This window comes from Octopus bimaculoides, chromosome 21 (genome assembly GCF_046866305.1).
Source record: "Octopus bimaculoides isolate indiv1 chromosome 21, ASM4686630v1, whole genome shotgun sequence".
Lineage (NCBI taxonomy): Eukaryota > Metazoa > Mollusca > Cephalopoda > Octopoda > Octopodidae > Octopus > Octopus bimaculoides.
In genome coordinates, this window is record NC_142948.1 from 562443 (window position 1) to 590345 (window position 27903).

Below are 27903 nucleotides of genomic sequence, written 5' to 3' on the forward strand. Positions count from 1 at the left end.
GAATGTTCATTGATTGTGTGTGTGTGTGTGTGTGTGTGTGTGTGTGTGTGTGTGTGTGTGTGTGTGTGTGTGTGTGTGTGTGTGCGTGCGTGCGTGCGTGCGTGCGTGCGTGCGTGCGCGCGCGCGCATGTATATATATATATATATATATATATATATACACACACACACACATACGCGCGCGCAATAACACATACATCGTCTTCAAAAGTCGGAACGTTTCACGGAACAATGTTCATGTCGATAGATGTAAAGACACCAGAAAATGGCTAAAACTGGGACGTCCGTGATCTCATGTCCGCATGATCTGAATCAAGATAAACTTAGCATCAAACAACGATAATGGGACATCCCCAAGAAAACGTTGGAGACAGACGAAGAGTGATCCTGGAGTTGCGGGTAAAACAATAACGATATTGGTAGCAAAGATAGTTCAAAGATAGAGGTTGATTGGCAATTTTGTTTTGTTCTTGTTGAATGATTTAATCAGAGGAGTAGAGGCAACGTCCTCAATTCTCTTTAGGGTTAAGGACTAGGAAATAAGGGAGAAATTTATTCTTGGACCGAAGACATGTCTTGAATATTTTCTACAGATGGACTCTACTAAAGGTACGCAAGGGCCAAGTGGTGGTGTTAACCTGGGGGACAACAGAATGGAGTCTGCTAAATGTATCTCGGGGCCAGGTGGGAAAATTAAACTGGGCGATGGTTTTAGTTTAACACCCCCGTCGTCATTAATGACAAGAGAAAAGAATATAACGATATGCAAATGAATATTTCAATTTAAAATACAATTTCGTTAAAGAATCTGATAAGTCCCCCCCCCCATAACTTACAAGAAAGAATTTGTAAATCGTGATTGTATAAAAGAGGAAGCAACGTACATGTATCATTTCATTTAGAGCTACGTGAAAGAGGTAATCACGAAACAGTTACTATAATAGAGGATGATTTATTTTGTAATCTAAACACTTCAGTCAATAATGTACCAAATAGATGTGATTTTAATTATAAAGACTAAATATTTATTATATTGCATCATTCTGTTGACCCATATGGCAGAAAATTTATTTTAGGTGGAAAGCAGATAAATCAATTTCTGGAGAGGAGCTTCTTGGTTTAACAAACTGGCGTGAATAATGATGGATGTTCACAAGTTACAATTTATCCTTACCTTGTAATAATTAAACAACTTTTAAGAGCGGAAAATGTACTAACCGAATACAGAGTTACAGGTGTAACTCAGTGAAGTGTTATAAATACCTTTATATTAACAGTAATTGAGCAGCAGGATTATAAGATTGCCGCAGAAAACTCAATTTGTCTTCCTCTAACACCCATCAATATTTAAAACAACTTTGGTAAATGTCTGAATTAGGAAAGTGGCTGCCACACAAATTGGTGGCTGATGGGAAATGATAGGGAGATAAAGTACAACGCTTTATCGGAACAGAATAGAAGAGAGAAAGTGGTATATATGTGTATATTTAGAATGTTAATATCTGGTTTTGTCGTAACAGCAGAGAAAATCTAAATATTTATCAAGGAAGCAGGTTTTAAGAAGTGTTTCCCCGCCATCAAACTATCACTACTGATTTACATTTATCTCAAAATTTACTGAAGCAAATAAATTCTCCAGCCACGTGAAAGTATTTGTTATCCTCCAGCCTCGCCATTAATACTTCGTAAGTGCAAATTCGCTTTCTCTTTCCCCCCTCGCTTCAAGTTGTCTTAGCTTAATAATTAAAGATTGTGTTGGAAATATACACTAGTGTAACTATGGAAAGACTTTCTGGAAAGACTTGAAGATTTTTATTTTATTTTGAAATGATAACTTAATGTCAGATAAAGAAATATATAAACAGACCCCTGTAAGTTTAGAGGGATCACTTGCGGGTTTAATCTTTATGCAGGGACTTTCGGGTTAACTGGTGAATCAAATCAGTTTCAAGGATTTGTGAATGTGCGTGTGTGTGTGTGTGTGTGTATGAAAGGGTATGTGTGAATATATTTACACAATGCCCGTATGTGTGTGTATATATTTGCATATGTGCAGATATGTGTGTGTGTGTAGATAGACTTGCATTCATGTATACGCCATGAAATCGAAATGGTGAAACATTTGAATGTTACACAGTTTTTGATTTTGTTTCCGAAAAAGCTCCATTATTGCGAGGTTCTTCTCTAAATCTGTTGCTGCAGAGCTTCGTGAGTCCAGAATGAGAGAAATAAATAGGAACGTATATCAAAGAGCTGTAAATTCTTCTTTAGTTTACCAAAAATGTTCTTTTTCACCAAATTCACTTCCCTCGAGAAAAAAAATCTCTAGAAGGCAATGGTTTGGTTTCCCGTCCCTGTAGAACATCAACTGGTCTCTTATGCACTGGGTTTTGCTGTTTTTATTGGAATATCTGGTCAAGGTTCCTCATTGTTCTAATTTATGGAGACATTCTTTACCTTTCTTGTGACCATCGTCACCATCTCTTCTTTTTATGGTATTGTACATAGCTTTAGCGACAATATCATGTCACATGGAAAGATAAATATGGGTGATATCTTCCACATTGTTAAGGCACAAATGATATTTCTGTCACAGAGTGAAACCCGAGTACTTTCTTACTGCTTTTGTAGAGCAGATATTTAGTACTTTTCTACTGTTTGCGATAGCGAAGAAGGCATAACGTTCTAAGCGGGATGGGATATGTCTCTCCCAGGTCCAGATTGTATGTGTGATATCCTTCACAGAAGTGTAGCATAATCGGCATTTGCAGCTGTATGCATGCATGTGTGTAATCTTTGGTTTCCGTCTTGTATTTCAGCGAAAGATGTGAATATCGCCCAGAAAAATAATAAACCGGTGTTTTCACATGAAAATCATTTTTGTTATCTATAATAGCTGAGTTTCACAGATGCCTCTTTACTACTCTTACCATCGTAAATGTAACGAATCACTGGTTTTTTTTACATTAGAAACGTGCAACAACATTATTATTCACGAATTGCAAGATATAAAATAAGGAAATAAAGAAAAAATGCACTGGAAAATGTGTTGAGTGACTCAAGGGAGGATCACTTAGTAGTTGTCTAGGTTAAACGGAGAGTTAAACTGTTAGAAGGAAGGTAAATGGTGACAAGATAATTAACAATTGAAATTAGAAATCAGTTAATTTCAGGTAGTTGTTTCAACGAACGATCAATGTTGACAGAAACAAATTGATGATCGTTAAAAATATTTCATTAAATATTAAAAAATTCTGAAATACTGAACAGGTAAACGCTATGAATGTCTGTCTAATGATGGCTCTGTGTAGACACTTACGTGTGTATATATTAATATTTGTAGGTTTAGTAGAAGTGATTTGATATAGATATATATATAATGTGCTTGCTTAAAATAACAAAGCAAATTTTCTGATTATTGATTTCTCCATAAACTTTCAGAAAGTTTCAAAGTGATATTTAAATGCGTCTAAAATCTTTGATCTGCATTAATAAAACTGCAAATAACGTGTGAAAAAACATGGCCGACCGACGTATTTGGACGACAGAATTGATAAAATCCTTGAGAAGTAGGTTTACCCATCGATTTTATTTCAAACAAGAATAAAGACAAAAACAAAATCAAAAATACATCTTTTTCTATTAACCTGTTTCATCCTTATTTCTCATTATCTCTTTGCTCGACATATGTGTATGTATGTCTGTCTCTGTGCCTGCTCGTCTGTCTGTATGTCTCTGCGCCTCTCGTGTCATCTCTCTCTCTCTCTCTCCCCTCTCTCTCTCTCTCATCGCTTCCCCCTCTCTCTCTCTTCCCTCTCACTCTTTCTCTCTCTGCGTGTTTTTTTTCTGTCTGCCTTTCTCTGTGAGTCTGTTTTTGATTGGTTTCTTCAGTATGTTTTTCACACACACACACACACTCTCTCTCCCCCACTCACTCCCTTTCTGTTACTTTGTCTATCTGTCTCTGTCTCTGTCTGTCATCACGTCCCGCCCTCTCTTTTTTCTGACTCTGTCTAGTCTGTCTCTCTCTCTCTCAGTATTTATGTCTAAATCTCCGTTAGTATATCAGAGTGTCTGTTTGTCTCTCCTCCCAGTTATTACATTTGTCCAACCCCCTCTCTCCCTCTCTCCCTCAGGCTACCTGGTGTTTATCATTACCTTGTGAAATACTTCTCAGCTATTGATTCCAAATCGAAGAGCTGCTGCTGTTAAGCAAGTACAGCCATGTTTAGTTATTAACTACAGCATGGAAATTGTAAATGGCGTTCTTATTTAACTCAAATCGAACCGGCTTATGATTACAACTGTTTACCATCCTGTATTTTGGGGAAGTGCAATATCTAATAACTTATTTTCCGTTTTTATGAACGCGGGGCGTTATGGATCCTATTTCTAATAGGTCGTCCGCTCCGGTTGAGGGTCCCTATTTGACTGACTGCGATTATAATAATTCCACGTGATCAAAGAAATACTGGAAAAACCAAATGCCGTACCTTGGAAAGCCTCTCGAGTGTATAAGCTTTAGAATAACAGATTCTACCAATTTAAACTGTTGTACCTTATTATTGGTGTAGAAGCTTTTATGCCAAACTTTGGCCAAATTCATATGTAAAATAAATAAAATCTTGAGAATTTACCTAATTGGTTTTAGAAATTACTTTCAGGATATTTTACCAGTCTTTAATCAGTCTGGGAATGTTGATTCACTCAGAACTGTTGTGGGACAACAATTCTGAAAATGGTTAAATTTGAACTTTATATAAACTGTGTAAAATAATGGCACATGGGCAGTACTTTTGAGGTGAGTCGGTTGGTCGAATAGATCGATCCTATTGCTCGACTGATACTGATTGTATCAACCTCGAAAGAATGAAAGTTTAAGTTAATCCTGGCGGAATTTGAACTCAGAATATAAAGTCGGAAGAAAAGCCGGCAAGCAAACGATTCTGGGTTTTTGTCCCCCTAATAAAAATCATAATGGCTTCAAATTTTGGCACAAGGCCAGCAATATTCGAGGGAGGAGTTAAGTCGATTACATTGACCCCAGCGTTCAGTTGGTACTTATTTTATCGACCCCCAAAAGGATGGAAGGTGAAGAACTAGAGGGTCAACCTTAGGAATGTGCAAGTTTCTCCGCTGTGCCGCATCTGCAATAGAGTGGATGAAACCATTGCCCATATCACAAACGAATGCCCTAGACTTGCACAAAACCGCTACAAGTTGTGGCGACAAGATCAGGTAGTGAAAGGGCTACATTGGAAACTGTGCAAAAAGTGGAGGCTAGAGAGAGAGGCAAGACCGTGGTATGAGCACAAACCGCAGAGAGTGGCAGAGTTAGACAATAGCAAAATCCTCTGGGATTTCCTAATCCAAACTCGTTAGGTATTAGAGCACAACTTATGCTTTATATAGTTGATATTGCATGCCCCTTTGAGCCACGAATAGTCAAGATGGAAGACGAAAAGATAGATAGATACAACCCTCTTAAGTACGAAATAGCCTGGCTATGGAAAATGAAGAAGGTGAAGATAGTGCCAATTATTGTTGGGTTCTTGTGAATAGTATCAGAAAGTATCAAGTGGAATATAAAGGAAATTGGAATAGAGTGCCCAGTAGAACTATTACAAAATATTTGCCTCCTTGACACGGCCAGAATAATCAGGAAAGTATTAGAAAGCTGAAAAGAACGAATAGCATGGTACTGTGGCAAAACCTGTGATAAAAAGATAATAATAACCCTTTCTACTATAAGCACAACGCCTGAAATTTGAGGGGATGGGACTAACCGATTACATCGAGCCCGATGTTTCACTGGTATTTACTTTATCGATTCAGAAGGATGAAAAGCAAAGTTGACCCCAGCAGAATTTGAACTCAGAACGTAGCGGCAGAGAAAATACCGCCAAGCATTTCACCCGGCGTGCTGACGATTCTGCCAGCTCGTTACCTTAACAACAAGAAGAAAAGATTTAAACTTTCATCCTTGCATTTATCTGTGATAACTAACTTTTTTTTTTCATATTGTATTATAAATGACCGTCATTATTCTAAATCAGCAAACATTTGCAATGACTGTGGCAGTATTTGTAGGAGAGAATGTTCTTGATTTTTAAAGGGTTAAAAATAACGAACTTCAGTGAAAATCACATAAACCTTTGTATTTCTCCTTGAATAAATGTGGCACTGTGCAAAATGTGAGCCATCTTTCTACAAACGTGTGGCTTCAACAAGGAATGTACATTTACTCTTATATTTTAAGATATATATTAATATTTTAAGTTATATTAAGATATTAGGTTATATAAACAAGGAAAAAAGCAAACGGTTCTGAAAATCGAAACAACAATAGTGCTGAAATTCAATAAGATCCTTTTAAAATCTAGAATGAAATTAAATTTACTCAGTTATGGAAATTAGTTTCAAACACAGCAAATAGATAATATAAAATCGATTATTATAATTTGACCTAAAGTCCTTCTTGTGGAGTTAGAAAAACGTGAAATCATTGTCTTCCGTTTCTATTTTGGTTTTGTGAGAGAATTCACACTTATCGTCCGTTTCGTTTGACAGTCGAATCTATTTTGATGGAATTATCAAAAGATGATATCAGAATCTTTAGAAATGGCGCGGCTAGAGGTGGCATCGAATTCACGATTCAATTCAATTCACAGACAACAGTTGATCTCTTATTTCAGTTTTAATCCGTCTGAACTACCCCAATCATCGATGATTCATTGACACATGGTGGCGTCTGTAATGATTATCACAAGTCAAGGACATATCATGCCAGACAGGAGACAGTTTGGAAATAAAATTTCATTAGAATATTTAACCTTCACCATTTCCATGCTGAATTCTACTTTGAACTGTATTTTGAGTCTACTTCGTCTTTCATCATTTCAGAAGAACAATATCAGTAGCAGAGTCTTATTCTAGGAAGCTTTAATTCACTAAATATCTTTAAACGCATGACATCGTCTGCTGCCAACACACACACACACACACACACACACAAAAGAGACTATATTTGAATGCTTCAATAATAGTCATGGCTGTGTGGTTAAGAAGTTCGCTTCACACTATTAATTCTACTACGCGGAACTTTGATCAAATGTCTTCTAATGTAGCCTCAAACTGACCAATACATTGTGAATGGGATTAGTGGAAACTGTGTGGAAGCCCGTTATATATATATATATATATATATATATATATATATATGCGTGTGTGTGTGTGTGTGTGTGTGTGTGTGAGTGCATGCGCCTTTGTCTCTCTCTCGACATCACTTGACAAACAGTATTAATCTATGTTCCCGTAACTTAACAGTTCGGTAAAAAGAGAACTACACCAGGCTTAAAATGAATACTAGCGTCTATTTATTTGATTCAATATTTCAATAAATATAGATCGAAGTTTTCGATTGAGTCGCTCTCTTCATGTTAGATTCCCGAAAATAGTTTTTGTAGACTACAGCAGGAATTGAAACCAGGTCTTCACCTCAACATCTCTTCAAGTCATCCAAAAGAATTATTTTATTGTTAAATTATCATTTTTCTTTTATTCTTTTGTTTCAATCATTGGATGACGGCCACGCTGGGGCTCCGATGCTTTTAGTCAAATAAATCGACCCTTGAAATTATCTTAATTCTGCTGTTTATTCTACGCTACACTTTCTACCGAACCGCTAACTTACAGGAACGTGAACTAATACAGTTTGTCAAGCGATGTCGAAGGAAACGCCAAAAGGCGTACACACACACACACACACACACACACACACACACACACTCGCGTACACAGAATCTCACAATATATACAACGGGCTTCGGCACAGTTTCTACCTACCAAATTTGCAATGTATTGGTAAGTCTGAGCTATATTAGAATTGATCAAAGTGCTACTCAATAGGCTTGAACTCGAAACAATGTAGTTGTGAAGCGAACTTACTAACGACATTCTCATGCTTATTGTTGAAAATGCCAAATACCTTCAAGCTAAGTTAATGACCAGCTCAGTAAAAGACAGAGAACGAAAGGCAATTAAATGGTGGGGGGATACCATAAATAATCATAAATTACCAAAATTGTAGAAGTTTCCCTTAAAGAAGAGTATTAACACCAAACTCATTTTCGCAACAGTTGACTTTCCTTTGTCGCATGGTTACGACGTATGATAGGAAAAACTTCTAGACTGAATGTACAGCCGTCTGCTCCGAATGGTTCTTCACATCATTCAGAGGAGCCGCATCACCAATGTAGAACTTCATAAAGGTTTACAAAAATGAACTGAAAAACGGTTTGCAATCAGTAGGGCACCGTGATCAACAGGCTCAAGAAAAAGTATAAAATATAATGCTATGGCGGCACCGCCAAACCTTAGATAGTTGAATTCATGTTAATGTGACATCGTTTTGAAGACCAGATCAAAAATAAGTGCGGCGATGATCGATCAAGACATCTGGGAAAGATATGTCTTCCATGTTTGGTTGAAAGAATGATTGAGTGAGATCGAGATTGTAAATTTATTGGATATATTTTATCTCAACGAAATGGTGTTTCCAAGCAAAAATTAACCACCAGCTTCCTATGTTAAACAATAATTAATCTGGTCAGGTTTATCAGTTGATGGATAATTAACGAGTTTATGTAATACAATAATCTCTGGTTGGTGTCAATTGGTATCATAAAACTCTCTTGAGATGAAAGTCTGGTTGCAAGCAGAAACGAAAAATTACAACGGAAAAAGCATTCCATAATAATGCCATGTAGTAGCTGAATATACTGCAGGCTAGGTCAAACGCCTACGGGAGGTGGATAGAAGTATCGGGTTTCGTTTTCGACAGCAGAGGTTTTTTTAAATCAACAACATTTTGTTTCTCCTGGATTGTATTTCCGAGTGTTTACCATCGTCAACATTTTGGAAAATCGATAATCTTGTGTGTCAATTTAGAAACAAATGGTGAAATTTAACATTTGATATTTTTGGGGGCGAAAATATTCCTTAGTTTATATTGACTGTAAATGTTATGTGGTGGCCGTTTTTCCACTGTTAATTTTATAATATCTATTTTATTTTTATTTTTGTCATGACATGTACTCGGAAGTCACACTTTAAACAACCTCAACTATGAAAGGACATCGAAGTCTTTAATATAATGAAACAATGTTAAAAAGATCTCTGAAGAACATTTCAAAATCGTCAATTTCCATGCGTCCCCCACCCAGTATTCAAGAACATTCTATAGGGTGGTCCTAAAGCCTTGTCACCCCCTACCGAGGAACACTATAATAATATCAAACCAGTTAAATATGTTTGATATTATTATATTGATCCTCTATTGTTCTTATTACTTTTCTGTAGGGAGTGAGAAGACTTCCGGACCACCCTGTACATTCTATAAAATAGATTTTGTTATTAAAAAAAAAAGAAGTTTGTGTTTATTCGTTTAGAATTACACTGCAGACTAAGTCACTAGCGTAGGAACAACTTCTCTAAAGTTTGAGAAATACAAGAAAATATTTCTCAAACTCAAAGCGTAAAAATTATGTAACTGAAAATTTTGTAAATTAACTTAATTTCAGTACGTATCGGGAATATAGTGTAATTAAAGAGAATACAGCAATAATTGCTAGTATTTATTGTCAGGACTTGTCTAGTTAAATCGGTGGAGGATCTGAAGTGAATCACACAAAATTCTTGCGATATTTTGTTATAGTCCTTTGCATTTTGAGTTCACCGAGGGTCAGCTTTGCATTTCATTCGTCAGAGGCCGATAAAGTACGAGACATAGCTGTGCAGTTATGAAGTTCACTTTGTAATCATGTGGTTCCGAGTTCGATCTCACCGTATGGCAACTAAAGCGAGTGATTTCTGACATAGGTTCGCGTTGACCAATCCCTTAAAGGTAGAATTTAGCCCCAACCAATGTTCCATTTACTCACACAGTTTTAAATTACGGTATTTGATGATTAGTGGATCATTGGAGGCGGAATCGAACTCCATACATTTGTGGATCCAGTGCTGACATATAATATGGGAACAGATTTGCGGTCGGTGGCTCTTTTATATTTTATTTCAGAAGGATCTAGAATAATTGTTATGGGTCTTAAATCTTTCGTTAAGGTTTCTATTTTCTGTCAGCAGATAATCCTTTATCCTGATATTATGCAACATCTAGGATGATTCATATCTTGTTATAATGAAAACAAACACTAAAGCAGATATTTCCCCAAAGTTAAAAAAATATTTGTTATTTAATTTCCCCGACAAAAAGAAGGGAAAATGTTACTCGATACTTTTGTTGCAACGGTTTTCTTGCATCCAGCTTCGTTTCAGGCGACTTTGTTGTACAATAATCTCGTCGTATTAAATTTCCGATATTCTTAACAAATAACTGCTCGCCCTCGCCACCATCTCCGGCAATAAAAGTCTTAGAAACTTGGAGATGCAATCCAATGAAGAAAAGCACTCGACAAAATCAAAATTCTCATTCGATAAAAATATTGCGGAAAACGATTCCTTTAGTCATATATCAAAAACAAAGCAGGAAAGAAGAAAAAGAAATGTTGTACAGCGAGTGCAGCAACATAAAAAGAAATCTTGAAACACTCAATCAGGAAAAACAAGAAAGGAATATTCTAAGAATTGTTTGAAGATGTAATGTAAAATATATTTTGTCAATTGTTTCAGGAAAAGGAAAAAAAAAAGAATTAATTATGAAGTAGTCATTGCTACAAGGAATGGTCTATTATTGGAAGATATCTAAGTAGTTTGATGTCAGTGTATAATGGTGAATAACCTTTATAACAGTTTCCTATTAAGCCACCTCTAAGATAAGTGTAGGCACGACCACCTCGTTAACACGTTTGTTTTGCAATTTTATAGTTTGGGGTTTTAATCCCATAGATTGACACCTTGGGCAAGGATCTTTTACGTTACCCTTCCATGAACCAAAGTCTTCTGAGTGAAGTTTCTGACACAGAAACCTGATGGAGTAAAAGTTTATGTTTAGAGGTGATCGGATCGATCTCTAACATCGCCAAATGGACCCTGGGTGTCTTTAGTAGAGTCCCGTTTGTGGCAGACATCTAGACCAGGTTTCTAGTTTACTCTCTACTTTAAGAACTGCACTGTCTTACATAAATTTAAGTTCAGTTTTTAAGAACTATAGGTGCAATGATATACATCTGGGGTAGAGGATAACGTTTCACTGAGTTGAAACAGACATCTCGAGATTTACATTACAAGATAAAGAAATTTCTTACTACGACATAAAATATGTTTTAATAAATATCTAGAACATCTGCTGGCACCTTGGAAAAGGACTTCTACACGGCTGCTCAACTTGCTAGAAATAGTAGTCAAATCTGCCTTAATTCACATCGCAGGAATTTTACAAAAAAGAAGGAAAGGTCATTGGACTATGAAGTTCTTCGATCCTTGTGTATAGCGATACACTGATAAATAAAGCAAGACTGTCATGCTTGGAACCCCTTAGCTAGACTACTACTACTACTACTACTACTAGTAGTAGTAAATGTTACAGAAGAAACCAGGGAAGTAGTAAGACGTTGTAGAGGCCAGCGTTTATTCATCCAGCTTATAAATGGACACGTGACTTTTTATGGTTTACTGAGACGAGGAGGAAGAGTAGCAGCTATTGCAGTTTTAAGGGATTCTGTTGCAGGAAGAAGGAAGTTAGCGTCAGACTGGAAACCTAAATCTAATACAAACAACAGACTGGATTCCGCTAAGGGCATTCAGAAGCCTGAAAGCGGTGTCAAACCAGGAGAAAGATTAAGTGTACAAGAACAACGATATCCCAACTTTCGAATCGATAAAATAAGTTCTAGTTGAACACTAAGTTTGATGTAATCGACTTATCGCACGTCTAAAATTACTGGCCTTGTGCCAAAACTTGAAGCGAATATTAATAAATGACCAAGGATCAGGAATCATATAATCAACTTCATTATTTTACACCGTTTTCTGCAATAAAAGAACTGCACTCAGAGCTTATTTATATATTTAGAGAGAAACGTACATTTTCTGTATTATATCTTCTCGACCATCTGTGATTCAACGTATTCTGTGGCGTAAAATCAACTGTAGACGTAACCTGAATCTATTTCTGTCTAATGGCAATAATTTAAAGTCATAGTAAAAGTACTTTCCACTGTCTGGAGTACAGAGAGCTTTTATAATAACGCCACGTGTTACTATTGACTATGTTCTAAGCAGTTTGATCGATTATTATCTGAGACTCACTAAAACAGGGCTTAGTCATAAAAATGTACAGTTTATACTAAGTATTGGCAAGTATGCCTATTATGTCTAAAGCTTGTAACATTCACTCTGTAATTTACACATAATGTGAAATAGCAAGATGTAAATCAAACTAGAAAGGAGGAGAGAAGAAAAAAAAAGATTGAAGTTTGTAGGTTACGGACTCGAGAGTAAAGTCAACGTTGGTAGGAAAGTAAAGACAGCAGTAATGGAACAGATCTTAGGTTAGTATCAATTATGTGTAATTATATTATATTCCATCGAAGGATGAAAGTCCACACCATCAATCAGGCGTTCATTTGAAACTCTGAACGCAGAAATACGATAATAAATACTGGGAGATATTTAATCCATCATTCCTCAATATTTGTCGTCTAACAACCATTCGAAGCTATTTCAGTTCATAAAACAAACACATTTTCATCGGAAATAATTGCTGTCTTGGACTCCTACTACGGAGCAACACACACACACACACACACACACACACTATTCCTTCATTCCTTATTAAATTCTTATATAAACGCAAATCTATTCATTTCAGGGGAGGGAAAGGAAGTAGAGTGGATTAGATAAATCCCACAGCTCGATTCGTTCTTTATTTTATCGATCCCTGGGGGAATGAAAATAAAGTTGATGTTAGTAGGATTTGAACACACTGGCAGGATGATTAGAGCGTCGGACAATGCCTCAGAAAATTATCACTACATGATAATTTAACCTGCTAGAAATAGCAGCCATATTTCCCTCCAAGCACACCTCAGTGACTCACAAAACAGCATGTTGGGTAATTGGGTAATGTGAGTTTGTATTCTCTTTACAATAGAAAAAGGAGACGGGGGGGGTCACGGCTGAAGTGTCTTTGATCCTGTTTACTGGATCAGCGGTGACCTACAACCAAACAACGGTAACAACAACGACAATACATACTAAAGAACGGAACCCTCGATCTGATTGAAATAGTAGCCAAACATTCCTCAAATCGAATACTATACTCTCAAAAAGTAACAACACACTGGAGAGCATTTACTCCAGGATTCTCACAAAAGAATGGAAGTCATGCTTGGAACGCAGTTGATCATGAATCTACTCAGTTATTAGCGACCTAGAGCTAAAAAAAAAAACAGCAACAGTTAACAATCAACGTTTATTATTTAAATATAGTGAAGACTATCTTCGTTATCTGAACCTAAAACACAGATTAAAGAAAATTAGAAGACAGATTAAAGAACACAGATTAAAGAAAATTAAGAAGTTTTTGGTGATGCTTATTTCTACTAGTTTAGAAACACGTTCGTTATTTACACCGATATTTACTGCTATCAATTATCTGTTGGCATTTTAGCTTTACAAGTGCAAACATATATCTGTATATTTTCTATAACACTTTCTGCAACATTGTTCAGTTGACTCTGCATGGTTTAAGTAAAATATAGGTTTTACAGTTGAAAACATTTTATATAAACTTTGACTTGACTGAGAATTTGTAATTTTAAATTTGAACTTTCTATGTCTGAATATGGCTCTATGTTAACTTATATTTATAAACTACCGTTCTGTGTAATTATTATTGAATTATTCTACCAACAAAATGTGAAGAGGCCAATATTTGAGTGGATGTCGGAAATAAAAGACAAATTGTATAGAATTCATTACTTTTGATATCCTTATAAAGAACTTTTTCACATACCTGCATTTGGCCACCCCTCTCCATAATGTTCGAACAAAAACAGGCAGGATTCTAATTTAACGGCCACCAATCAGTCAACAATTATAACCCGAAAACAGATACTTGTCTCTGATTAAACAGGCATTTTTCAAATTAAACATTTTTCTGATTAAACAAGCGTTCGCTAAATGAAGCACATGTTTACACATTTTTACGAGATCGCATTGCACGTTTTTTTACAAACTCATTAAGGATTTCTCATTGTTAGCAAATATCTTAAATTATTTGTTACATTCCCTGTTGAATTCTGCATAATTCTAAACCTACAACCACAAACTCCATACCGTGGAATTATTCTACCATAAGATCGAAAGAGATATCTTTTCTGTTCGTAGGAAATAACAAGAAAACTATTTGTAATCTATTATTGTTGCGTGTGATATGGAGTTTCCATAGGAGAATATCATGGGGCTTCCCCTTCGCCTAACTTCAGTTATTGTTTTTATAAGACACCCTATTGTCGGCTGCATACAAACAAATTCACTCGGCTTAGCTGGTCACAAGATACGGACAAGTTTGAACATATCTCACTGTTATTACAAAGCGAGGGAAGACAATATCTTAATAGATAGCGTTGATAACTACTAAATTTACATCACTGTCTTTTATATACAGCAATATAATTGTATTACTATACACCTAGTCTCATATATATAAATATATACATATATACACATGTAGATCTAATACTATAGCCTTGTCACTATATAATTGCTCATATATATATATCAACTATTTTATATAAAATAATGTAATTGTAAGTCTATAACTTGTAATAAGTCACTTGCTGTGAAATACAGACAATTCACGCGAAGCCTCATAAATAAAATGTCAATTTAGCTAAAAGCACATCCACCACTAAAATTGCTATTTTATCTCTAAAAAAGAATAGAGAAATTGAGTAAACTGGAGGTGGTCTGCGTCGGCAATGATTATATAAAAATGTTCATGGGGTTCGGTATTTTTGTAATATGGAAAAGTATATTGGATACTGAATTAAAAAAAAAAAGGAAAATCTCTCTTTGTCAGAGAAAGAGGACAGCTCTTCCCTAAACTTCAGATCCCTAATCTCATGATATACTGTCTTACCTTTTTCTCTCAGATTAAGCGGCAATCCCTTAAACCTGAGCTTCCTCCACTACTCACAGCATACAAGCTTATTCAGCTCAACAACTTTGCCATAAAAAACCACCCAGCTTTTACGCATTTATTGTCCGGTGTATGGGGGGGGGGTATTTAGATTTATATAAAACATGGTTTGGAAGTAATTAAAAATAATATAAATTGCAACAGTTTATGTTAGTAGGATGATTGTGAATTAAGATTTAAATTATTAAGCAATATATAACAGGTTTCAATATTGATTTCAGCAACGTATTACAGATGTTTATGAATAGAAATTCATTTTGTATGCTACACGCTTCGAGTGGATAATTTTGTTATGTTAAAGGTGAGAATGGACGTTATTCTTTATAGAAGTTGCAGCAATGAGTTACTGTTTTTGGTGGTTGTTTAGTTAAGCACATACCTTATATTGGGACTAGCTGAGGAGTTCTGTTCCAAACAGATATTATATTGATGTAAAGGAGGTTGTAGGTGTGTAACTCTATGGTGAATAAGTTGTAAAATGGTTTTTGGCTTTAATTTACGCATCCCTTCATCGTTCCATGTTCATGTGACTCGTTGAATTTCGTTTAGTTCACGCAACGAAACGAAAGCTGTTTGACTTGGGGAAACTTGACTAAAACTGTGATGTAACTGCTATGAAACTCCTCTTCTGGCAACGTGACTGTCTCCAAGGACCGCAGTGCTAGTCTGTAGAATAAGGCAGGAGTACCAAATCATGACCAGTATATCGGACTGCAACAACTGTTTGTTACTTTCACGGTTGCTGTCATATGAAGTGATTTAGTGAGAACCGTCGAGATCGGCTCTGTGTGGAATTGAAGTAAAAACTATTGGAAGGGGAACTATCAATGAAAACTGCTCCGGCGCGTGCCACCGAGGTTTAGCTCTGAGAAATGCAAGAACGTGCCTTACCTTTATAATAACGTATATCGGGAAGATTTCGTTGTTTAGATTAGTACATCCATCATCTTATTTTGGCTTCTATCGTGGTATTATCAAGAAAGGTTTCATCCACAATAAGGATGGTTCAATCCTCGTCGTCAGACCACGGTCGATAAAGCAATTTTCACGTTAATAGAGACAGTTTCGGTGACATAACTTTCTCTAAAAAATGTTAGTCCGTCACTTTGTCCGTCGCCATATTGATAAGATGGCTGACGTCATACTGCTGCTGATTCTACTCACAGTGAGTAGTCATTGGTGTCATTGAATCACCATAAACTACAAGTCAAAATATGAGGCTGCGAGTTCATATCACTGGCACACCAAGAATTATTGTAGTTTTCTTTGTCAAAAATAAGTCGCAAAGTTCCTGCGTGTACACATACATATACAAACACACGTATACATTACACATATACACAAACGCACACATACATTACACACATCGTAAATGATCGATAGTTTCTATTTCATATTGATTTCTTACAGCCCTGTTCCTGTGATCGATAACTTAAGTACACATTAATATATTCTGAACAACTACCTAGACTATTCCCTGTTAATTAAGGCCATTCATTTAAAACCTTTCAATTAAAATATTTTAATTAAGACCCCTTAATTAAAACCGATCAATTAAGACTTATTGATACAAATTTTATATAAAATGTAATGAAGACAAACATCAAATTTTGTCGTTCATGTTTTGCTGCCGCAGTCAGTTTGTAAAGGGCTGGGAAGATACACCAAGCACCCCTCCCCCACTGTCTTGAAGGGCTTCTAAAGGGTACAGTTAGCGTCCCTTCCTCCAGACAAAACTGATAAAAATAATCATGCATCTGGAGGAAGCGCAGATGTCACTGATGAAAGAACTAAATAGATGTGTCTCAGGTAATTTCAAGATGGATCCCGTTAAGATAAACTCCGTTTCACAAAACTTTTTCCTGCATCTTTACTTCTTGGTCTTCGTAGATTAAAAAAACGGCAAATTGACGAATACTGCTTCATTCTAGTAGAAGATCAAGGATCAGACACAAAAAAGAAACAAGATATAATAAAAGGAAAAAAAAAATTATTACACAACCGTTAGTAGATAAGGATATACAAACGACCGCATACTCCTGGTCTGATGCATGTAGACACACTCGTACAAGCGCACATACACACGCTTGAACACTGAGCCAGGGAACGTGCTCTACCGGCAGGATACCAGGTGTATACCATACGATTTATTAGCTACACACATTATATATATATATATATATATATATATATATATATATATATATCCAATAGATTGAGTTTTATTCCAGGAGACATCTACTTCCTTTCTGCTTTATATAACAGAAATCCTGGGTCTCTTGTGAATGAATTTCACAGGAAGATATACAACCTCTCTCCCAATGTTCGGCAAGATGGCATTGACCATCGAAGAAAAAATTTTGAATTAGATATTGAATCCACATTCATCCTGTTTGCAGTAACATGGTTTTGCGATCTTACTGCACAGTACCTTAAGAAAATATCTTCTAACATAGCCTTGGGTCAGCCAATGCCCTAGCGTGAAATTTGGCAGATGGAAACCGTGTAGAATCCCTAGCAAGAACCGTTCCTGCGGTTTAGCTAGAAGAATTAATTCGTCGTCTGGTCTTTGGATGGCTTTACTGTAACTCATTCTGTTGTAATGTTCTAGGCCAGAATTTGAATCTAAGAATAACTCTCCTTACTCCTCTTACCGGTCTTAGGGACTCAGGAAAAGGGTCAATGATGCTGCCATTCCCACTTCCGATTAAGTCACAAAATTTCTTTTAAAGATTCCGACTTCAACTCCTTGTTGCGGTCAGTGTTTTCAGTGCTTGATAGATTTAGTCAATATTGTTGTTGTTGTTGTTGGCGGTGACGGTGCTGAGAGAGAAGGAAAAATCAATCCACTTGAATGCGATCGTTTTAAAAAATTAAACTCGTTCTGTAGGAGTAACCATAGAAAATATAATTTTGTAAAAGGTTTAACTGGGAAATACTTTCGAGAATAGAACTGGGGAAATATTTTATAGTAGAGAGTCCCTTTCAGAAAAACAACGAAAGTGTTTGTGTATGATTGGCGACTGTCTCTTCCGCGATGGAATCGTTTCGGTTTCAAGGCACAGTGTCCGTTAAATCATTTACTACACCAGTAGGAATCTGATACTACGGAAATAGTTATGGATCTCCGTCGTATAATGACGAGAATTCAGTTGTTTGATCAACTGAATTACCTGCTCCTGAATTAAGTGACCGAGTATTCCAAAGACACTTGTGCCTTTAACGTAATCTTCCGATAGAGTCAGCGCGGCACAGAGTGTGACAAGGCTGCAGAGTTCGAATTACGGGTACAAACCGGCTGATGAGCTTCAATGCAGTTTCCGTCAATCCGATTTCATAAGGCATGGGTCGTTTCGGGGCAACACAAACTGGTATTTGATCAAGATGCCACACAGAGAGATCTGTCCGGAAGAGGAGGCTACTTAATTACAACAACCCCCGCTACTTGACTGGTACTTATTACATCGACCCAGAATAGGTGAAAGGCAAAGTTAACCTAGGGCGAATTTGAACTCAGAACATTAAAACGGTCGAAATGCTGCTAAGCGTTTTGTCCGGCGTGCTAACGATTCCGCCAATAATAATACTGGACTCATGATTTCAACTAACCCCTCTCCTCAGAACTACTGATCTTGTACCAAAATTTGATATTTTCACAATGATTGGTTGTTTGGTACTGTAGGGAAATCTTTGGATACTGCAGGGAAGGTTCCCACCCCACGAGACAGGGCTATTAGTCCGTATAAGACATTGAACTCGCCAATACCAACAATTATGTGGTGGTGACAGGGTGCGCGTGTGCATCTACGTAAATGTATATATGATATATTGATGTGACTGGGATTGCAAATTTCGCCTTTAACGAGCAATTCAACTGGATGAATAAGACGTTAAGGGCGGATCTTAATAATCCAAATCAATGCAGACAATAACCTTTACTGATCAACAATACCAAATAATATGTACAGGAACCCACGCACGTACACACACACACACACACAAGTATGTATGTATGTATATATATATATATATATATATATATATATATATATATTACATAAGGCCTATTAATAGTTTCATGGTTTAAGACATATTAAATTGGAAGATTTATATAACATGCCATATATTTGTCTCACTGGATAAAATACATTTTTGTTGATTCTACCTTTAAGTGTCTGTCTGTCTGTCTCTCTCGCTCTCTCTCTCTCTCTATATATTTATGTATATATATATATATATATATATATATATATATATATATATATATACATAGCTAATCCAAAACATGAAGAAAAAACACAACAAAAAACAACGCGAGGACGTAGTACATGCAAAGTATTGAAAGACGCTCATGAAAGGAAAGAAAGGTGATTTTACGTTTCGAGCGAAGCTCTTCTTCAGACACAGGAGACAGAGGAAAGTTCAAGAGAAAAAGAAGACGGAGGAAAAAAATCACCAACAATCCACATTAGTTACAGTTTGGAATGTACACACACACATATGCATGCATGCGTACATACATAAATACATACATACAAGGTGGGCTTGCAAGCGGTTTCCATCAACAAAATTCTTCTCGCAATACTTTAACAGCAGTACCGTATCGAGGAATTTCACCAGAATTCTTTTCTTGTAATCAAGAAGTGAACCGTTTAATCACGCAGCCATTTCAATTTCCAGGTTCACCTTATCTAACTGACTCTACTCTTCATCGTTCTAGGGTTACTAAAACACATTAATTAATATATCAAGCAACTACAATTTTACTCACACTTGTAGATTTATGATCTCGCGGCAATGATAAACAAATCGATAGTTTTACTTACCATTCTTATAATTCCCCAATACATAAATATCCAATAATTTCACTTAATCAATCAAATTACATTGAAAAATCTAAGTTTTTATGGCCGTCTTTTTTTCCATATTGTATATTATAAAACTCAATTTTATCCCAATAAATACCACCAGCTAAAATATATACATCTCTACTCAAACGTACAGTTTTGTTACTTTGTTAAAAAAAAATTATTTTTATTTTCCATCATTTTCCTACATCTATAAAACAACACACCAGTTGACTTTTGGCAAATAAAATTTAAAATTTCTTTTATGATAAAAAAAAAAAAAAAACACTTATCTGAAACGGAATATGCAACTAAAAGAAAGCCACGAAAGCTATCGATAAAATAAATAAATAAAAAAAGAGAGATAGGAAGTTCATTTGGAATTTTCTTATATTCCATTCTTTACAGATGAATTTTGTTTGTTTTGCTATCGAATTTCAAATTGATTTTAAATTTCCACATGATAGATTACAATCAGTCAGCTAGTCACTGTATTTCTGTGATCTGTCAACTTAATGACTGATGCGCATTTTCATAATTACACTTATGTGAATATCTTGGTAATTTGTTTCATTTTCGATTTTGTTATTGGTGAGTTTTTTTAATGGGTATATTTGTCCTCATTCTTTATTTCTCCTCCTTTCTATCTTCAAAAATCTAACAGCCTACACGCATGCGTACATCTATAAACGCATGTGTGTGTGTTTGATATATATATATATATATATATATATATATATATATATATCAATGCAATATATATAAATGTATGCAATGCATCGAGAAAGAAACACGTGTGTGTGTGTAAATAAATAAATAAATAAATATATATATATATATATATATATATATACATATATACATACATGACGGGCTTCTTTCAGTTTCTGTCTACCAAATCCACTCTCAAGGCCTTGGTCAGCCCGTGGCTATAGTAGAAGACACTTGCCCAAGGTGCTACACCGTGGGACTGAACCCAGTACCATGTGGTTGGGAACCAAGTTTCTTACCCCGCAGCCACTCCTGATATATATATATATATATATATATATATATATATATATATATATATATATATATATATATATATATATATATATGAGGTGTTCGAGCCAAATTTGATGATTTTTTCCCTTTTTCAAGAACGGTTTCATGTATTGGTGAACAGTCAGCCGTAAACCTATTGAGAGATTTTACACATGTAACGATACTGGTAGTTCTCTTAGAAACAGTAGCTAAATATTCCTTAAATCACGCTCTAATATTACCATCTTAAAAACAATCCAACGTCGTCGATCACTTTTTTAGAAATAGTCACCAAATATGATTCGAATCACACCTCGAATTTACGATCTGAAACTGGGTGAACTAAGTGGTCATTAAATGATAGAAACGGTAATAAAATATCCCTTGTTAATAACACATAATATTTGAAATAAAAGTAGGACTTATTTAAATGATGCAGTCCTACATTTATTATGACTGGAATCAAAAGGATGGAGTACGATGGAACACATTTCATCATAGGTCTTCTCTATAATAGCTCACGAAATACTAATAAACAAAAGCCAGGCACGTTTTTCGTTTATCTAACAATAAAAGAAAACCTAAAAACTCATCAGTTTAATGCTTTGTGGAATTGCAAGCGAAACGGCTCTACGTTGTTTGCACTCACATTCATTCTAAGAGAGAACGAAATTTGGTTCTTAGGTCATCATTTACAGCAAGCTGTCTTTGTAAAGGGTACTCAACTACTGTAAGTGCTTCGACCCAAAAGGCTGTGATATTTAGACAGACGACTGACAAAAGTTAGCGCCAAATCATAAACCAAATGTCTTTTGGATAATATTTGAAATTTACACCCGTGGTAGATTATTCGTCGTGGAAGAAGCCTATTTTTGCCGATTTACTAAAATGTCTTTGATCCAGTCTTTATAATTATCCGAGAAATGACAATTCATTCGAACAGAAATGGAAAGTATTTCATAAGTTATAAAACATAATAATAACCGCTCCCCGCCGCTCGTATAACACTCGGCAGAACATCCAGTTCTCAGTCGAAGATATCACTAATTGTCTAATGGCCTTTTTAGCAACAAACTAAACAAGACAAAAAGATTTACAAATTAATATAAATTTTCAAATAAAGTAGGAACAACACAAGAGTAAAACGATTCTGTCTTTGGAAAATACAATGTTTCGATTAGTTCCAGATATCAAGCGGAGTTTAAATACATTTTATTGATGGCTATTTTATTATCAGCGACTGACAAATTGCTTTCTACAGTTCAGAATTTTTGCAAATGGGTTATGATAAGGATGGAGTAAAACATAAATGAGATCTGTTCACAGTAGGTTATCCAGTTGAGCAATAGAGTTTCCGCAGGTAGAAATTAATTAGATAAAACCTAACCAAGGAGGTTTTATTTTTGCTTTATAACAACAGCGTTTTTCGTTTCAATTACTAAAATGCTTTTAGGAGTGACATGAATTTCGTTTCATTGAGTTTTATTATGGTAATAAAACATAAAAAGATACAAAAAAATAGCTGAATATTACAGCGTGATTGTAGTATTAAAAAATGGTGACAATCAGAATTAGCGACCGACTTTCACTTGTAAAGTTGGATCTCGTATAGTTAGACAAGGACTGACGTTGTTCGTATTGCTGCTTAGACTCGGACCAACTCTAACGGAACAGACTTCTGACCAACGGTTGTGCCTCAAGGGGCATTTTCAAGACATTGTCGATCTAGGTGTGCATTATCTAATGTGTGCAGCCTTGTTACATAACCCTAGGTCAACCGTGATCAACAAAATCCGTGACCAAAGGAATTTTATTTGTGGTCATCCCAGGACTGCATTGTTAACACGCCGGACGAAATACTTAGTGGTATTTCGTCCGCCTTTACGTTCTGAGTTCAAATACCATCGAGGTCGACTTTGCCTTTCATCCTTTCGGGGTCGACAAATGAAGTACCAACGAAACACCAGTGTTTCCCTGGTACTTAATTTATCGATACAATCGACTAGTCCCCTCCCCCAAAAATCCAAGCCTTGTGCCTATAGTAGAAAGGATTATTATTATTATTGAGGAGGCGAGCTGGCAGAATCGTTAGCACGCCGGACGAAATGTTTATTGGAATTTCGTCTGCCGCTACGTTCTGAGTTCAAATTTCGCCGACATCGACTTTGCCTTTCATCCTTTCGATGTCAATAAAATAAGTACCAGTGAAACACTGGGGTCGATGTAACCGACACATCCCCTCCTTCAAAATTGCTGCCCTTGTGACAAAATTTATAATTATTATTATTATTATTATTAAATCTAGCTTCAATTTCTTGGAGCTGAAACTTCGATAGTCTTAGCGTTATTTGGCTCTAGTTCTAGTAACTTTCGATTATTTAATTACACCAAATTACATTAGTAACAAAGCATATTCTTCGAAATTTTCGAAACTATTACTTTAATTTTCTGTTGAAATAGAATCGCAATTAGAGCTGATGACATTAAGCAGTTCAGAAAGTTGGAGATAAACGTCAAGACTTGATCAGAATGAAATCTTCGGCAACGAAATTAACGTCAATCAACTGTGCAAACACCACGTCACGTCTTGCAGTCAAATCAGTTGGCTTCCACAATCTCCAGTTCCTATTCATACCATTCTTTAGAACCATATTCCATACATTTCACATTTTATACCACTTATTTGATGAAATATTCCCGTATTTCAAATGTAAATTTGTATTCTATTTCTTTCCTTTTTTTTAAAGGTGGAATCATTTTCAAGAAGGTGCGAAAAATGATTCAGTGATTTTATGTATGTACTTGTTTGTTTTATATTAATTTATTTTCAAGTTATTTTTTTTTCTAAAATATACTTTATTTCAAATATAAACGATGAATAATATTCATTTTATGAAGTAACAAAATTAAATTTTAATTATATTCGCTCCATGTGTGATAAATTACTATTTCAGGAGAGAATTCTTTTTTTTTTTAATTGGTAAATAAATTAATCAAATATTTTAGAAGATTTAGAATATTTTATTAGAAGACAGTTCTTTTCCTTTAGTGTTTTGATTATCAATTTCTGTAGCTTGCTGTTAAAATAATCCATATTTGCTGCTTTTATGCTATTTATATTTAATGTCCTCGCAGATAATGTGAAGTAGCAATGAACACCACTTGATCAAGGACTGACAATCTTTTAAACATGCACAACTAAAAAAATAAAGACGTCATTAAAACAAAACATAATAAAGTCGCTAGAGCATCAGATTGACTGTATTGTGGTATCAGTAGTGGATCTCTGTGCTTTGAGTTCAAATTCCACAAAGACAACTTTACTTTTCAATTTTTTATTGTCTTCGTTATAAAGTAATTTCCAACTACAAGCTCAGCACTCTTTCTCGCTCATGCAATCAAAATTTAGAAGGGTGGATAAAACGACCTGCATCCTTCAGAGGAAGTACGATAGTTACTGGCTATTGATGCCGAGTCGTCCTTAATTGCTAGCGACGGCTGCTGTCTAATTATAAGAGAGGAGGGTGAAAACATGGTTGTGTTAGTTCGATCTCGGTGCACAGCAACTGATCAAGTGTTTTCAAGCATAACTTCAGATTGACCCAAGCCATGTGAATGAAGTTCGGTGAACGGGGAAACCTGGTGGAGTCCAATCAGGTTGTAGGGAGGGAACATTACTTTTATCTCGAGTAAATAGAACTAACGACATCGCCTGGCCCGGGTGAGCATTTAGTATACACAGTTGCAAGCACTTAGACCAGGGCCCCGAAGTGAGGGTTACTTCCCCCTTTGTCTTACCTATAAAATATATCACAGGTGCAGCTTTTCCTCCTTTGACTTAGTAATAAAAATAAAACTTGCTATTCAGATAAAGAACGCAATACTTCACTAGAAATCTAAATCAAATATCTTTGAATATTGAACATTTTTTATGGAATGGCAAACAGTGCAGGGACAACATGTGGGCCGAGAAGTCTGAAATGCAATCGATTCGGTCCTGGCAAGGAGCCCCAAGGGTAAGTGTCTTTAGTTGTAGCCTGAACAGAGAAATTAGACGGCAACGACAAGGGAAAAAAATCATCGTGTGTGTGTGTGTGTGTGTGTGTATGTATTTATGTGTGTATATGTGCGCATATTTCACAGATTTATAGCGGCTACGAAACCAAGAAGTGGTGCTTTAGGAAGGCTATCCCTTGAGATATTTGTTATGCATAGAATTGAAAGTCCGGAATTGTCCCGCATCTATCTGAAACCCGAAAGCCAACGACGCTATAGTTCACCTGTAGTAATATACAATGACAAATACACTGATTGTCCGAAAACGCTAAAGTAAAATACCACTAAATATAATGTTAAATGTCAAAGGTTAGGCAAAAGTTAATTGAAATTGATAATTACTCTAGAAGAGAGGAACTTCTCAATTTAATGATTCGTTACGGGCAAGAAAAGGCGAAAAGATTACTCAGTGATGAATATTTTAGGAATAATTAAAAATAGAATGTGAACATGCAGTGGGAATGCAGTGGGAAGCGAGCCTGATGTTTAGAAGTAAAAAAATGACGACCCAAGACATGTTTCGGGCTGGTTAGGCGTTATCAGCGATGTATAATCTGAAACGATTTTAATAGGGACGAGAAGATATATCGAGTTCTAAGCATGGAATTTTACATATCAAAGTCTTGTAAGTATATAAATCCTTGAGACAGGAGCCATATTTCATTACCTTCGATTGAACAAATTGGTAATTTTAAAACTGAGATGCAGATAAGTGAAAGGAAGCCACGAGGTACAGAATATATAAGAGGGAGCTTCGGCATCCCTGTATCACAGGATAATTATTATATTACGAGGTATAGACTATCTAAGACGGAGCTATAATTAATACTATTGTTTTCTTGTGGGAGGAATTCTGAAGTTTCTTTACATAGAGAATGTTAATGTCAAATTATTTGGCAAAGAAACGTTTATTATGAGTTTATAGGTCTACCACCCACCTACCTGTCTGTCTGTCTGTCTGTCTGTCAGAACACATGTACGTGTGTATGTGTGTGTGTGTGTATGTGTGAGTATGTGTATGTGTGGTGCGTGATAACTGGTGGTGTTTTCAAGGTACCTAGCTGTGATACTTAGTAGGGTTGACATGATTGGTTAAACCCTCGAAGATGCAGCTCCAGCATGGTCACAGACGAGAGACTTAAACCAATAAAATAATAAAATATGATTTGTTACAACAGATAAATAGATCTGGGTTACCAATACGGTTGGGAGTGAGAGAAGTAACTACCTAAAGCTCCAGCTAGTTAAAGAAATAAGTGCCACTGCTCACATTTCTCCAAGAAGACATGTTACGTTTCTGACACAAACTCTTTAGACATATTAGTTTATTGCAGATCTTTCTTTTAACTTAGACACTTTAACAACAGATCTAAAGAACTTTTCAAATACCTTCAATAAAATAAAATGGTTATCAGAATGTTTAAAGTGGTATAGATATCAGTTTGATCAAATTGATTTATTTTGTTGTGAGAACTGCTGTCACACAGCTGTAGTTTATACAGGCTTCCTGCGTGATAGGTAAACACCGCGACAGAAGCACCGTAATTAGCGATTCGAGGTAACATGTGTTGGCACGAAGGCAAACACTCACACGTCAGGTTTACTCAACGCTTTTAATCATTTATCGAATGCTTTTAACTATATCATGGCCGAATTCGTTTATTTGCATGTGACGACTGCACAGTGGAATTGTCAGTCAGCGCTCGATATTTTTATTGTAAACTAAGTGAATTCTGATCGATTAATTAATGTTTGAACTCTGTCCAAATTATCAGATTCAATCAGTTGCCTCAGTAGTTAATGCCAGAATCCAGAACGGAGGTCTTGCATTAAATTGTTTGAACACATTTAAAACAGGGAGGAAATAATGAAAAATAATCTCTTTTTCTCGTTTTCACGCTCCTAGTAGGAAACATTGGTCTCTACCGAAGTGAAATTCACCCCAAAATCTTAGAATAAGTTTCGTAATACTGAGTCAAAGGTGGAAACAAAACCCTAGGAAATAGTGAGAAAGAATCGATACTGTCTTATTTAAGGAAGAATTTGCCGTTAAAGGAAATGAAAACGTAAAGCATCAGAATTTTAGTATTAATTACCGGTCGTTTGAGATAGGTAATTAATTAAGCTTTACGAGATTGATTCACCACTAATGAAACTTTCCCATTTTGTCAGTAATAAATTCTAAATGTTTTCTGAAACAAAGACATTTGATATCGATCACTTTGGATCAGGTTGATCTGAAGTAATGTGAGCGGTGGGGGAGGTGCATAGCGTTTACAAATTGATGTTGATATTGAGACAATTAGAGAAAGTTCACTAATATTGATGAAAAATCGATCAAAGTGATCACGTTGACAACACAAAATGTTAGAGCTTTTATAAATTATAACTTTAGTCTGTTACAGATTTAAGTCATTAGATTGTGACCATACTGGGGCACCCTATGGTTTCAGTGTGTTGTATTATGCACAGACACAACTCTATCTTTCATCGATGTCTGACACAGGTGAGAATAATGCACAGAGGATGTGACAGATGAGGCAGAATTAACGACACCAGTTTTTAACTGGTATAACACTGCTAGCTGAATAGCCTGGAGGAACGTGAAGTGATGTGCTTGGCTGAAGGACACGACGCACCTCCAGGCCCAGGAACTGAACCCGAAGTCCAACTTCTTAAACGGTTGACCATACGGGGTGATTCAAGTTATAATATTTAAGGGCAAACAACTCTCTTTACATCCCTTTCTCCAACATTCCCACTTCGATGTATTTTACAAACTGGTAAGCAAAAGAGTGTTTTTCTACCTCG

The 27903-nt window shown here is 35.8% G+C and overlaps 1 protein-coding gene across 50 annotated transcripts in view; it reads right to left on the reverse strand.

Moving 5' to 3' along the window:
* LOC106879088 (voltage-dependent calcium channel type A subunit alpha-1) overlaps nucleotides 1–27903 on the reverse strand; it is a 676127-nt gene that overhangs the window by 320077 nt on the left and 328147 nt on the right. The window lies entirely within an intron of this gene.